Source organism: Carcharhinus amblyrhynchos, chromosome 1 (genome assembly GCF_965287045.1).
Source record: "Carcharhinus amblyrhynchos chromosome 1, sCarAmb.v2.hapA, whole genome shotgun sequence".
NCBI lineage: Eukaryota > Metazoa > Chordata > Chondrichthyes > Carcharhiniformes > Carcharhinidae > Carcharhinus > Carcharhinus amblyrhynchos.
The window spans coordinates 108,992,661-109,006,450 of NC_137324.1; the positions used below are offsets into that span (position 1 = coordinate 108,992,661).

Consider the following 13,790-nt stretch of genomic DNA (forward strand, 5'->3'; position numbering starts at 1 on the left):
GAGCTGAGGGTTATTCCCGTCTCCCCACCTCCCTCCACCCCCCAAATTTTAACTGCCTGATGTTCACTGGGTTAAAATTAGCTTTTATGTATTGCAGCAACAATGTGTGGCATCACAAGACTGAACTTTTCCCATCCCGCCTGCCATGGGAATTGGACCATGCAAAGATCTGTTGACCTCAGATAGGATTTTCCAGTTTTGGCAGCGAGCGCGGATGGAAAAATCCCACGTGGTTCAAATCCCCCGCTCTGCTCCGTTCCTACTCATGACTGTGGTTCTGTGTGAAGAAAGGGTAAAGTCAGGGATTGCCATCTCCCATCAGTCTGCCTGGTCTTTGATCAAGAGAACCATTGGTGCCTGTCTGGAAGTTGCGGTGGAGGTTGGAGGTGAGAAGTGGGGGCACTTTTGATAAAAACAGGGGTGGGGTTGGGGGAAGAGAGAGAGAGAGAGTTGGCACAGTAAGTAGCACTGCTGCTTCATAGTGTCAGGGACCCGGGTTTGATTCCCGGCTTGGGTTACTGTCTGTGTGGAACTTGCGTGTTGTCCCCATGGGTTTCCTCTGAGTGCTGTAGTTTCCTCCCACAGATGAAAGATGTGCAGGTTAGGTTGACTGGCCATGCTAAATTGACCTTGTAGTGTCAGGGACTTACCAGGTTAAATATGTGGAGTTTTGGGGATAGGATCTGGGTGGGATTGTGGTTGGTGCGATGGGCTGAATGGTCTCCTTCTGCACTGTAGGGATTCTATGATTCTATTAAAAAGAAGCATGTAGCCCAGGAGATTAGGAAATGGTGAAATATTGCGACAGTAAAAAAAGCAGGAGGATGCATAGCTTTTTTTAAAAAAAGCAATGTACACTAGTTCCAGACTGACTTAAAATGTAGGCGATAAAATCGGTGAGCAAAGCATTGAGTGGTTAGCTGTGCTTGTGCGGGTGCTTATCATGTTAGATAGTGGCAAAACCAATCAACATTTTAAAATTGACTTTATATCTTCCACTGTACCAAAGCGGGAATAATAAATGCAGCACAAATTCCACATTTTATATTTAACACCCACATGGATTTTTAGCAGTACGAGAGGTGAAGACGTTACTGGACATGAGTCATTGGAACTGGTGCTGGAGCACTTTCTCTGTGATATCAAAGAACCAAGTTCAGTGACCTCCCATCTGCCACAGAAATAAACTCCATTACATTAAGCCTTATTAAGCTGAATGGCTGTTTATTCACGTCTAGTTGCAGCTGCAGGCCAGCGATAAGAAATGACAGTGATGGGAAGATAACTTTCTTACCTGGTGACCGTTTGCTGTGAATTTACCAGTCGCGACCCTGGTGTGATTCTCCACAAGTCCTCTGCGATCCCGCTTATTCACAGTGCCATGCCTTATTTAACACTGATCACCATTCAAAACAATTTTACGATGGCTCTCCCCAGTGTGAAATAAATGTCTTAGCAACTCGTCGCACTGGATGCCAGAACAAGTAAAATCTGTTTCATAGTATCGAAAAGTCACAGCAAAGGTGAGTTCAGATTCCAAGTAGTTTTTTCCGCGAACAGTTAAGCAAGTGTTCTCATTCCAAAATCGTTATATTCTCCTGTTCTCCTGATGACAGGCTGAGATACACACAGCACTATGGCACTTGCTGTAAGCAGCTCAAAGTGACTTCAAGTCCCCATGTGACTAGTTTAATTGAGCTAACATGCTCAAGTGGATTTGGATTATAGAAGGTTTTCTTTTTAATTTAAACCTCCTGCCAAGAGCAATAGCTCCGGTACAGGTCTGAGCTTGTGAAACTTGACGTGACCTGTGCCAACACTCAGGGAAGAGATGGATCCAAAATCTCTCCCGAGCTGCCGCAGACCTTTTGTGTTTAGTTTATTTCTCGTGCTTTGACTGATGAAAGTTAGGAAGCATCCTTGGCTACATCATAAGCTTGACTAAGTAGCTCACGTGGCTTCAGAATTGTTTACCAATGATGTGAAAAACACACAAATACAGTACCCAAGGGACTAAAGTTCAGAGGGAACACTGTACGGACAAATGAAGGCATGCAAAAGTGTCTTCAAAAATTTCACATATCAACATTAATTCCAAACAGCTTTCCCCTCGAATCACCATTGACTACTTTGATACTCAATGAATGGTATGTTTAACCTGCGCACAAAAAACTATACTTTTCAGTGTCCCAATACAAAGGACAAAAATAAATCAAAGACAGTCTTAGCCTCTATTAACAAGTATTATTTAAATATCAACCTTCTTATGAGGAGAATGTTAGGGTGTCAGATCAGAAACTCCAAGGTATAGTATGAACGCAGAGTCGACCCCAAATATATTTTCTATTTGACTTAAATGTGAGGGAAGGGTGGTTTGATTCCAGAGTGATTCCACTGACAGATTAGGGTTTTTTTTTATCAAAACAAGCCTTATTCATAATACAGTTCAAATATATGTCTGAAAAACATCAATGACTTTAACATTTAACCGTGGGAAAATCTTGAAACATAAAAAGAAACAAACTCTTTAACCGAATACAAATCTGTTCCACTTAAGCAATATCTTTCTTATCAACTAAAATTCCTCCTGAAAGAAAGTTGCCGACATAGACGGACTTGCTTTGACATAATAGCTTTGGAGCGCCGAGAAAGATGTTGGACAGGGGGAGATAGAGAATGAGAGAGAGAGAGCACCTCCTCACCAGCTCCAAGCAACTGCCCTTTGAAAAATGAACATGCAACCGCTTTTCAGCGAGGCACTCAGATCCTCCCATTTCTGCTATGACAATGATTCTGGAAAAAAACAAAAAGCACCATTGCTGGATGAGGGGAAGAATTCACACCTGCCATGCAGGAAACCAAGATTCGATTCCCGGCCAATGCACGACCAGTCGTTAATTTGTGCTTTTCTTGTTGTGTGTGTTAGCAGCATTGAATTTGCTGCTGCAAATCATCAACAATTCTTTGCACGTCATAGCATTGGTTGAAAGAAATGAGCAGTTTTCCCTGCTCTGTGCATTGGTGGTTCAGTGGTAGAATTCTTGCCCATCACTGTTTGCTGTGCAGATACATGGATTTGGGCCAGTGTCTGCAGGAGTTTGCACATTCTCCCCGTGATTGCGTGGGTTTTTTCCAGGTACTCCGGTTTCCTCCCACACCCCTAAAACGCGCTCTTAGGCTGACTGGTGTAACAAATTGTTCTTAAATTAGTCTTCCCTCAATCTTCCCCAATAGGTGTAGACAAAGGTCATGGGTAGAAGAGGGCACTCATAATGTTAAAATGGCGGTGTGGGTTCGTTGGGCCGAAGGGCCTGTTTCCCGTGCTGTGTTGTTCTTTGTTCTTTGAGGCTTGGGTTCGATTCCCGGCCAATGCAAAGCTCCTTCTTTTTCATTCCTCTCTCTATTCCGCCCACACTCTTTCTTTCTTTGCAATTCTTTCTGCCCAACCACCTCAACCTCTTTACCATTTGCTTCATGCTACTTTTCAACATCTGCTTCACTTTTCCTTACAACACTCAACAGCTGCAAACACACACTCACCTTCGAATACCACGCTCCTCCGCTTCCTTCTCAGCAAGCAGGAGCATAAGTGTTTTGTGCAACCTTGTGTCTGAGGTTACAGTGATATAATTGGTAAGATTTGAGGAATGAACGGACTGAGCTGGAAAATTGCCATGTTGCTCAGTGGGAGAAGCAGAAAGCAGAATGTTGCTGACAGAACAGCAGCTTTGGTTCTTCAGTGGTAGAATTCTTGCCTGCCACATGGGAGGTCTGGGTTTGAATCCTGGCCATTGCAATGCCAAACATTAATTCCCCTCCCTGTTCTTGCTACTATAATACTTACAATTCATCTTTGTTGGGTGCATTTCTTTTGATGGCGGCAACTGGAAGAGGAGAAAGGATAAATTTCTCAGTGAAAAACATTGCACAAGGTTGGGGTAGATGGTTGCAAACAATGGGTTTTAAAGGCATTGAGATTCTGAGCAGAGCCATTGGTACCAACAGGGTGAAGGGGCAGAGCAAGGGAATCTGATATGTTAACTTCTGGAAGGTTGCATCTCGCTATTGGAAAGGGAAGGATCTGCTTTTCTCCAGGAACTCATCTCTGCTTGAGGTAGAATCAAGCAATTTCATGACATTTTACTCTTTTGGTTTGCAACATCAGCATTGTTTTGTTGCCTTTTAATCCTCACATCAATCTGCATGGTATTAAACCATGCATGTGTTGCAGTCAGAAAGGATGTGATGCATTTTGTTGAGCATTAGCACTAACATAGACCAGGCAAATGGCACGTTGCTGCCCTGTAAATGTGAAAGCATGGGAATAATATGGCATGTTGATTTTTTGAATGTATGGTATGGAGCTATGTGTCATTCTATGTGATAAAGTATGTTATTTTGTAAGATGGAATGATTTTAGGAATGGGACTTGCTGAAATTCCCTTTCATCCTAAATGAATGAAATTGAATTCCTTGCGATGTGTCAAGAAAGAAAGATGTGAGGCATCAGAGGCAGCAAAGCCTTTCAACCTCTAGATGGTGCCAAAGTTGTGTTTTACTACCTTCCCCCCCCGCCCCGCCCCTATCTAAAGGCCTCAGGCTGAAGTGAATGCTGTTGTGGAAACAAAGTTCCTTCTGAGTGGTGGCAGAGCTGACTGAGTGTGCAGCTTGTTGATCAGATGTGTATCAGCAATAGTAGCAAGTTAATTTTGCAATGTAGTGAGGGGTTGTTGTATTGTGTGAAAATCAAAATGTGTAGGTGTCCAAATGAGCTTATAATTGAAGCGATGATGAGTGGCTGACTGGTTGAGTAAGGCGTTTGTGCCTTTTATAGAAGCGTTTGGCATTTTGTGTAGAAGCAAGAAAATGCTTGTGTGTACTTTGTGAAAGTGATTGCGCAAGATTTTTGAAATGGAATGAAATGACAGATGTGGAAATGTATGTAAAATGACTTGAAGTATGGAATGTGTTTTCCATTAGTAGAAGAATATGAAATGCACTGAGGTGTTTTAAAATTGAAATTGAAGTAAAAATGCCATTTGTAAATTGAGGTGAATTGTTAAATCAAATGAAGAAATGATTGTAGAAATGTTCAGGAGTGAAAGAAATAAAGATATCGAAAATTCTTTGATACATATTGCATTGGTGGTTCAGTGGTAGAATTCTCGCCCACCACGCAGGAGGCCTGGGTTTGATTTGCGGCCAATGCACGAGCAGTTGTTAATTTGTCCGTGCTTTTCTTGTTGCTGTGTGTGTTAGCAGCATTGAATTTGCTGCTGCTGCAAATGATCAGCATTTCTTTCCACGTGATAGCACTGGTTGAAAGAAATGAGCACTTTCTCTCCTCTGTGCATTGGTGGTTCAGTGGTAGAATTCTCGCCTGCCACGCGGGAGGCCCGGGTTCGATTCCCGGCCAATGCAAAGATCCTTCTTTTTCATTCCTCTCTCTATTCAGCCCACACTCTTTCTTTCTTTGCAATTCTTTCTGCCCACCCACTTCAACCACCTCAACATCTTTACCATTTGCCTCATGCTACTTTTCAACATCTGCTTCACTTTTCCTTCCTCTTTCTCTTACAGCACTCAACAGCTGCAAACACACACTCACATTCACATACCACGCTCCTCATCGCACTTCTCGCAAAGCCATCTACGTTCCTCACCCTTCAACACACGTTCACCTTCACTCTCTGCAGCAAACTTCAAACAAACTTCTCACAACTTGATCATTTTCACTTGTCTCTCTTTTAAAATCACACATCCCTTCTGACCATCAACTCCTTCTCAGGCATCAACATACTCTGCACACATTGCAATATCAACTGCAGCCACAAACAACAACACAGCACTTTGAAATTGTGCCGTGCCTGGAGTGAAACATGCCCAGGGTCTTCACCCTGCTGTTTTCAATCAGAAATGGGTGGAGACAGAGTCTCACTTTGCTCTTTTGCACAGTCCAATTGGAGATTAACACTTTGTTGACCTGAGGTAAATCTGCTGGGAAGTTATCTCCTCTTTGGAGCCCCTTCTACTCGAAGTAGAATAGTGCCAGCTTCACCAATCTTTCCAAAAGTCTGACCATTCTCATCATGAGCTCCTGCTGGCTCACCCCAACTGTCCCTCCCTCACAAACCCTGACATACGTCCGAGAACATGGTGACCAGCATGACGCACAGGGAGCCAGGGCGGACGATGTGACAGCATTATGGCAGTACTGTTGGGCTTTTGATACAGAGGCATGCATAGCTGATTGCTGAATTGAAATCTCACCAAGGCTGGCAATGCCTTCGAAACAATTGTTGAAACACCAGTCGCGATTAAGAATTGCTTGCCACAGATGTGAAGTGACACTTACCTTTATTTGAAAGCCAGTTGGGGCCTTCGAACCATGTTTAGCACAGCAATAGGGGAAATAACACACATGACTGGAAAAGAACAACAGTGGAAGGCAAATTTCTTTGGCAGCAAGGACCTGGATACCATGAAGGGTTGAAAGTGGCAGCTTGGCCTGCTGTCGCACTGGGTGCCGGCTTTGAAGCAATGTCGTGACTGGAAAATGTCGCAGAATGGCACTGGGCGATGTTGTAGTGGTGTGAACTGAGAGTAAAGAGACAGTGTGCAAATGATTGGAGTAAGCTTGAAGCGTGCTGAGATGGATGGGGTTAAAGCAGAGGCATATTTGGTAGCAGGAGGCTGTGTGAGAGGGGGTTTATTCCAGAGTGCATGTGTTTTGGAGGAAGGTTGAAAGTTTGAGATGTGGCTATGAATGAATGGAAGGTGTTGAGCAGCATGAGAGGTTTGTGCGTGTGAGATTTGAGTGAGCACATTTGTGGGCATTTAGAACATAGAACATTACAGCACAGAACAGGCCCTTCGGCCCATGATGTTGCACCGACCAGTTAAAAAGCAATGACCCTCTAACCTGAACCAATCCCTTTCCATCCATAAACCTATCCACGGATCTCTTAAATGCCCCCAAACTAGGTGCATTTACAACTGCAGCAGGCAGGGCATTCCAATCCCTCACCACCCTCTGGGTAAAGAACCCACCTCTGACATCCGTCCGATAACTACCACCCCTTAATTGAAAGCTATGCCCCCTCGTGCTAGCTTTCTCCATCCTAGGAAAAAGGCTATCACTGTGCACCCTATCTAAACCTCTAATCATCTTATATGTTTCAATGAGGTCCCCTCTTAGCTGCCTTCTTTCTAACGAAAACAACCTCAAATCCCTCAGTCTCTCCTCATAGGACCTCCCCTCCATACCAGGCAACATACTGGTAAACCTCCTCTGCACCCTCTCCAAAGCCTCCACATCCTTCCTATAGTGTGGGGACCAGAACTGCACACAATACTCGAAGTGCAGCCGCACCAGAGTTTTGTACAGTTGCAACATGACGCTGCGGCTCCTAAATTCAATCCCCCTACCAATAAACGCCAAGACACCGTATGCCTTCCTAACAACCCTATCTACTTGATTCCCAACTTTCAGGGATCTATGTACACATACACCTAGATCCCTCTGTTCATCCACACTATTCAGAGTCCTACCGTTAGCCCTATACTCTACACATCTGTTATTCCTGCCAAAGTGAATTACCTCACACTTTTCTGCATTAAACTCCATCCGCCACTTCTCGGCCCAGCTCTGCAACTTGTCCAAGTCTCCCTGTAAACTATGACACCCTTCCTCACTATCTACCACACCTCCGACTTTGGTGTCATCAGCAAATTTACTAATCCACCCAACTATACCCTCATCCAGATCATTTATAAAAATTACAAACAGCAGTGGCCCCAAAACAGATCCCTGAGGCACACCACTCGTAACTAAACTCCATGACGAATACTTACCATCAACCACCACCCTCTGTCTCCTATCTACCAGCCAATTCATGATCCAATTACCTAAATCACCCTCAATCCCATACATCTGCATTTTCTGCAGAAGCCTACCATGGTGAACCTTATCAAACGCCTTACTAAAGTCCATATATACCACGTCAACTGCCTTACCCCCATCCACCTCTTTGGTCACTTTCTCAAAAAACTCAATAAGGTTAGTAAGGCACGACCTACCCTCCACAAAACCGTGCTGACTATCTCCAATCAATTCATTACTCTTTGGGGAATGAAAGGACAAAGTAAGAATATTTGAATGCTGCTGAGTGTGAAGAAAGAGAGAGCACGCGGGGATGGAAGAACAGGAGTAGCATTGGTGGTTCAGTGGTACAATTCTCGCACGCCACGCGGGAGGCCTGGGTTTGATTCGCGGCCAATGCACGAGCAGTTGTTAATTTGTCCGTGCTTTTCTTGGTGCTGTGTGTGTTAGCAGCATTGAATTTGCTGCTGCTGCAAATGATCAGCATTTCTTTCCACGTGATAGCACTGGTTGAAAGAAATGAGCACTTTCCCTCCTCTGTGCATTGGTGGTTCAGTGGTAGAATTCTCGCCTGCCACGCGGGAGGCCCGGGTTCGATTCCCGGCCAATGCAAAGCTCCTTCTTTTTCATTCCTCTCTCTATTCAGCCCACACTCTTTCTTTCTTTGCAATTCTTTCTGCCCACCCACTTCAACCACCTCAACATCTTTACCATTTGCCTCATGCTACTTTTCAACATCTGCTTCACTTTTCCTTCCTCTTTCTCTTACAGCACTCAACAGCTGCAAACACACACTCACATTCACATACCACGCTCCTCATCGCACTTCTCGCAAAGCCATCTACGTTCCTCACCCTTCACCACACGTTCACCTTCACTCTCTGCAGCAAACTTCAAACAAACTTCTCACAACTTGATCATTTTCACTTGTCTCTCTTTTAAAATCACACATCCCTTCTGACCATCAATTCCTTCTCAGGCATCAACATACTCTGCACACATTGCAATATCAACTGCAGCCACAAACAACAACACAGCACTTTGAAATTGTGCCGTGCCTGGAGTGAAACATGCCCAGGGTCTTCACCCTGCTGTTTTCAATCAGAAATGGGTGGAGACAGAGTCTCACTTTGCTCTTTTGCACAGTCCAATTGGAGATTAACACTTTGTTGACCTGAGGTAAATCTGCTGGGAAGTTATTTCCTCTTTGGAGCCCCTTCTACTCGAAGTAGAATAGTGCCAGCTTCACCAATCTTTCCAAAAGTCTGACCATTCTCATCATGAGCTCCTGCTGGCTCACCCCAACTGTCCCTCCCTCACAAACCCTGACATACGTCCGAGAACATGGTGACCAGCATGACGCACAGGGAGCCAGGGCGGACGATGTGACAGCATTATGGCAGTACTGTTGGGCTTTTGATACAGAGGCATGCATAGCTGATTGCTGAATTGAAATTTCACCAAGGCTGGCAGTGCCTTCAAAACAATCGTCGAAACACCAGTCGCGATTAAGAATTGCTTGCCGCTGATGTGAAGTGACACTTACCTTTATTTGAAAGCCAGTTGGGGCCTTCGAACCATGTTTAGCACAGCAATAGGGGAAATAACACACATGACTGGAAAAGAACAACAGTGGAAGGCAAATTTCTTTGGCAGCAAGGACCTGGATACCATGAAGGGTTGAAAGTGGCAGCTTGGCCTGCTGTCGCACTGGGTGCCGGCTTTGAAGCAATGTCGTGACTGGAAAATGTCGCAGAATGGCACTGGGCGATGTTGTAGTGGTGTGAACTGAGAGTAAAGAGACAGTGTGCAAATGATTGGAGTAAGCTTGAAGCGTGCTGAGATGGATGGGGTGAAAGCAGAGGCATATTTGGTAGCAGGAGGCTGTGTGAGAGGGGGTTTATTCCAGAGTGCATGTGTTTTGGAGGAAGGTTGAAAGTTTGAGATGTGGCTATGAATGAATGGAAGGTGTTGAGCAGCATGAGAGGTTTGTGCGTGTGAGATTTGAGTGAGCACATTTGTGGGCATTTGGGGAATGAAAGGACAAAGTAAGAATATTTGAATGCTGCTGAGTGTGAAGAAAGAAAGAGCACGCGGGGATGGAAGAACAGGAGTAGCATTGGTGGTTCAGTGGTAGAATTCTCACCCGCCACGCGGGAGGCCTGGGTTTGATTCGCGGCCAATGCACAAGCAGTTGTTAATTTGTCCGTGCTTTTCTTGGTGCTGTGTGTGTTAGCAGCATTGAATTTGCTGCTGCTGCAAATGATCAGCATTTCTTTCCACGTGATAGCACTGGTTGAAAGAAATGAGCAATTTCCTTCCTCTGTGCATTGGTGGTTCAGTGGTAGAATTCTCGCCTGCCACGCGGGAGGCCCGGGTTCGATTCCCGGCCAATGCAAAGCTCCTTCTTTTTCATTCCTCTCTCTATTCAGCCCACACTCTTTCTTTCTTTGCAATTCTTTCTGCCCACCCACTTCAACCACCTCAACATCTTTACCATTTGCCTCATGCTACTTTTCAACATCTGCTTCACTTTTCCTTCCTCTTTCTCTTACAGCACTCAACAGCTGCAAACACACACTCACATTCACATACCACGCTCCTCATCGCACTTCTCGCAAAGCCATCTACGTTCCTCACCCTTCACCACACGTTCACCTTCACTCTCTGCAGCAAACTTCAAACAAACTTCTCACAACTTGATCATTTTCACTTGTCTCTCTTTTAAAATCACACATCCCTTCTGACCATCAACTCCTTCTCAGGCATCAACATACTCTGCACACATTGCAATATCAACTGCAGCCACAAACAACAACACAGCACTTTGAAATTGTGCCGTGCCTGGAGTGAAACATGCCCAGGGTCTTCACCCTGCTGTTTTCAATCAGAAATGGGTGGAGACAGAGTCTCACTTTGCTCTTTTGCACAGTCCAATTGGAGATTAACACTTTGTTGACCTGAGGTAAATCTGCTGGGAAGTTATCTCCTCTTTGGAGCCCCTTCTACTCAAAGTACAATAGTGCCAGCTTCACCAATCTTTCCAAAAGTCTGACCATTCTCATCATGAGCTCCTGCTGGCTCACCCCAACTGTCCCTCCCTCACAAACCCTGACATATGTCCGAGAACATGGTGACCAGCATGACGCACAGGGAGCCAGGGCGGACGATGTGACAGCATTATGGCAGTACTGTTGGGCTTTTGATACAGAGGCATGCATAGCTGATTGCTGAATTGAAATCTCACCAAGGCTGGCAATGCCTTCGAAACAATCGTCGAAACACCGGTCGCGATTAAGAATTGCTTGCCGCAGATGTGAAGTGACACTTACCTTTATTTGAAAGCCAGTTGGGGCCTTCGAACCATGTTTAGCACAGCAATAGGGGAAATAACACACAAGACTGGAAAAGAACAACAGTGGAAGGCAAATTTCTTTGGCAGCAAGGACCTGGATACCATGAAGGGTTGAAAGTGGCAGCTTGGCCTGCTGTCGCACTGGGTGCCGGCTTTGAAGCAATGTCATGACTGGAAAATGTCGCAGAATGGCACTGGGCGATGTTGTAGTGGTGTGAACTGAGAGTAAAGAGACAGTGTGCAAATGATTGGAGTAAGCTTGAAGCGTGCTGAGATGGATGGGGTGAAAGCAGAGGCATATTTGGTAGGAGGAGGCTGTGTGAGAGGGGCTTTGTTGCAGAGTGCATGTGTTTTGGAGGAAGGTTGAAAGTTTGAGATGTGGCTATGAATGAATGGAAGGTGTTGAGCAGCATGAGAGGTTTGTGCGTGTGAGATTTGAGTGAGCACATTTGTGGGCATTTAGAACATAGAACATTACAGCACAGAACAGGCCCTTCGGCCCATGATGTTGCGCCGACCAGTTAAAAAGCAATGACCCTCTAACCTGAACCAATCCCTTTCCATCCATAAACCTATCCACGGATCTCTTAAATGCCCCCAAACTAGGTGCATTTACAACTGCAGCAGGCAGGGCATTCCAATCCCTCACCACCCTCTGGGTAAAGAACCCACCTCTGACATCCGTCCGATAACTACCACCCCTTAATTGAAAGCTATGCCCCCTCGTGCTAGCTTTCTCCATCCTAGGAAAAAGGCTATCACTGTGCACCCTATCTAAACCTCTAATCATCTTATATGTTTCAATGAGGTCCCCTCTTAGCTGCCTTCTTTCTAACGAAAACAACCTCAAATCCCTCAGTCTCTCCTCATAGGACCTCCCCTCCATACCAGGCAACATCCTGGTAAACCTCCTCTGCACCCTCTCCAAAGCCTCCACATCCTTCCTATAGTGTGGGGACCAGAACTGCACACAATACTCCAAGTGCGGATGCACCAGAGTCTTGTACAGTTGCAACATGACGCTGCGGCTCCTAAATTCAATCCCCCTACCAATAAACGCCAAGACACCGTATGCCTTCCTAACAACCCTATCTACTTGATTCCCAACTTTCAGGGATCTATGTACACATACACCTAGATCCCTCTGTTCATCCACACTATTCAGAGTCCTACCGTTAGCCCTATACTCTACACATCTGTTATTCCTGCCAAAGTGAATTACCTCACACTTTTCTGCATTAAACTCCATCCGCCACTTCTCGGCCCAGCTCTGCAACTTGTCCAAGTCTCCCTGTAAACTATGACACCCTTCCTCACTATCTACCACACCTCCGACTTTGGTGTCATCAGCAAATTTACTAATCCACCCAACTATACCCTCATCCAGATCATTTATAAAAATTACAAACAGCAGTGGCCCCAAAACAGATCCCTGAGGCACACCACTCGTAACTAAACTCCATGACGAATACTTACCATCAACCACCACCCTCTGTCTCCTATCTACCAGCCAATTCATGATCCAATTACCTAAATCACCCTCAATCCCATACATCTGCATTTTCTGCAGAAGCCTTCCATGGTGAACCTTATCAAACGCCTTACTAAAGTTAATATATACCACGTCAACTGCCTTACCCCCATCCACCTCTTTGGACACTTTTTCAAAAAACTCAATAAGGTTAGTAAGGCACGACCTACCCTCCACAAAACCATGCTGACTATCTCCAATCAATTCATTACTCTTTGGGGAATGAAAGGACAAAGTAAGAATATTTGAATGCTGCTGAGTGTGAAGAAAGAGAGAGCACGCGGGGATGGAAGAACAGGAGTAGCATTGGTGGTTCAGTGGTAGAATTCTCGCCCGCCACGCGGGAGGCCTGGGTTTGATTCGCGGCCAATGCATGAGCAGTTGTTAATTTGTCCGTGCTTTTCTTGTTGCTGTGTGTGTTAGCAGCATTGAATTTGCTGCTGCTGCAAACGATCAGCATTTCTTTCCACGTGATAGCACTGGTGGAAAGAAATGAGCAACTTCCTTCCTCTGTGCATTGGTGGTTCAGTGGTAGAATTCTCGCCTGCCACGCGGGAGGCCCGGGTTCGATTCCCGGCCAATGCAAAGATCCTTCTTTTTCATTCCTCTCTCTATTCAGCCCACACTCTTTCTTTCTTTGCAATTCTTTCTGCCCACCCACTTCAACCACCTCAACATCTTTACCATTTGCCTCATGCTACTTTTCAACATCTGCTTCACTTTTCCTTCCTCTTTCTCTTACAGCACTCAACAGCTGCAAACACACACTCACATTCACATACCACGCTCCTCATCGCACTTCTCGCAAAGCCATCTACGTTCCTCACCCTTCACCACACGTTCACCTTCACTCTCTGCAGCAAACTTCAAACAAACTTCTCACAACGTGATCATTTTCACTTGTCTCTCTTTTAAAATCACACATCCCTTCTGACCATCAATTCCTTCTCCGGCATTAACATACTCTGCACACATTGCAATATCAACTGCAGCCACAAACAACAACACAGCACTTTGAAATT

At 45.1% G+C, this 13,790-nt stretch overlaps 1 protein-coding gene and 5 non-coding genes across 7 annotated transcripts in view; 5 read left to right on the forward strand and 1 right to left on the reverse strand.

Annotated features, from left to right (window-relative positions):
• Positions 1-1,648, reverse strand: part of LOC145344037 (serine/threonine-protein phosphatase with EF-hands 2-like) — a 52,217-nt gene extending 50,569 nt beyond the window's left edge. For both annotated transcript variants that reach the window (XM_080190786.1, XM_080190778.1), the window contains exon 1: positions 1,295-1,648. The gene's annotated coding sequence lies outside the window, so the exon portion shown is untranslated. The remainder of the gene's footprint in view (positions 1-1,294) is intronic.
• Positions 1,649-5,350: 3,702 nt separating this feature from the next.
• On the forward strand, positions 5,351-5,421 carry trnag-gcc (transfer RNA glycine (anticodon GCC)). The gene has a single exon. It is a non-coding gene; the product is annotated as a tRNA-Gly (tRNA).
• Positions 5,422-8,423: 3,002 nt separating this feature from the next.
• trnag-gcc (transfer RNA glycine (anticodon GCC)) lies at positions 8,424-8,494 on the forward strand. Its single transcript has one exon. It is a non-coding gene; the product is annotated as a tRNA-Gly (tRNA).
• A 1,715-nt stretch (positions 8,495-10,209) lies between these two features.
• Positions 10,210-10,280, forward strand: trnag-gcc (transfer RNA glycine (anticodon GCC)). The gene has a single exon. It is a non-coding gene; the product is annotated as a tRNA-Gly (tRNA).
• Positions 10,281-13,071: 2,791 nt separating this feature from the next.
• Positions 13,072-13,142, forward strand: trnag-gcc (transfer RNA glycine (anticodon GCC)). The gene has a single exon. It is a non-coding gene; the product is annotated as a tRNA-Gly (tRNA).
• Positions 13,143-13,282: 140 nt separating this feature from the next.
• On the forward strand, positions 13,283-13,353 carry trnag-gcc (transfer RNA glycine (anticodon GCC)). Its single transcript has one exon. It is a non-coding gene; the product is annotated as a tRNA-Gly (tRNA).
• The last annotated feature ends 437 nt before the right edge of the window (positions 13,354-13,790 follow it).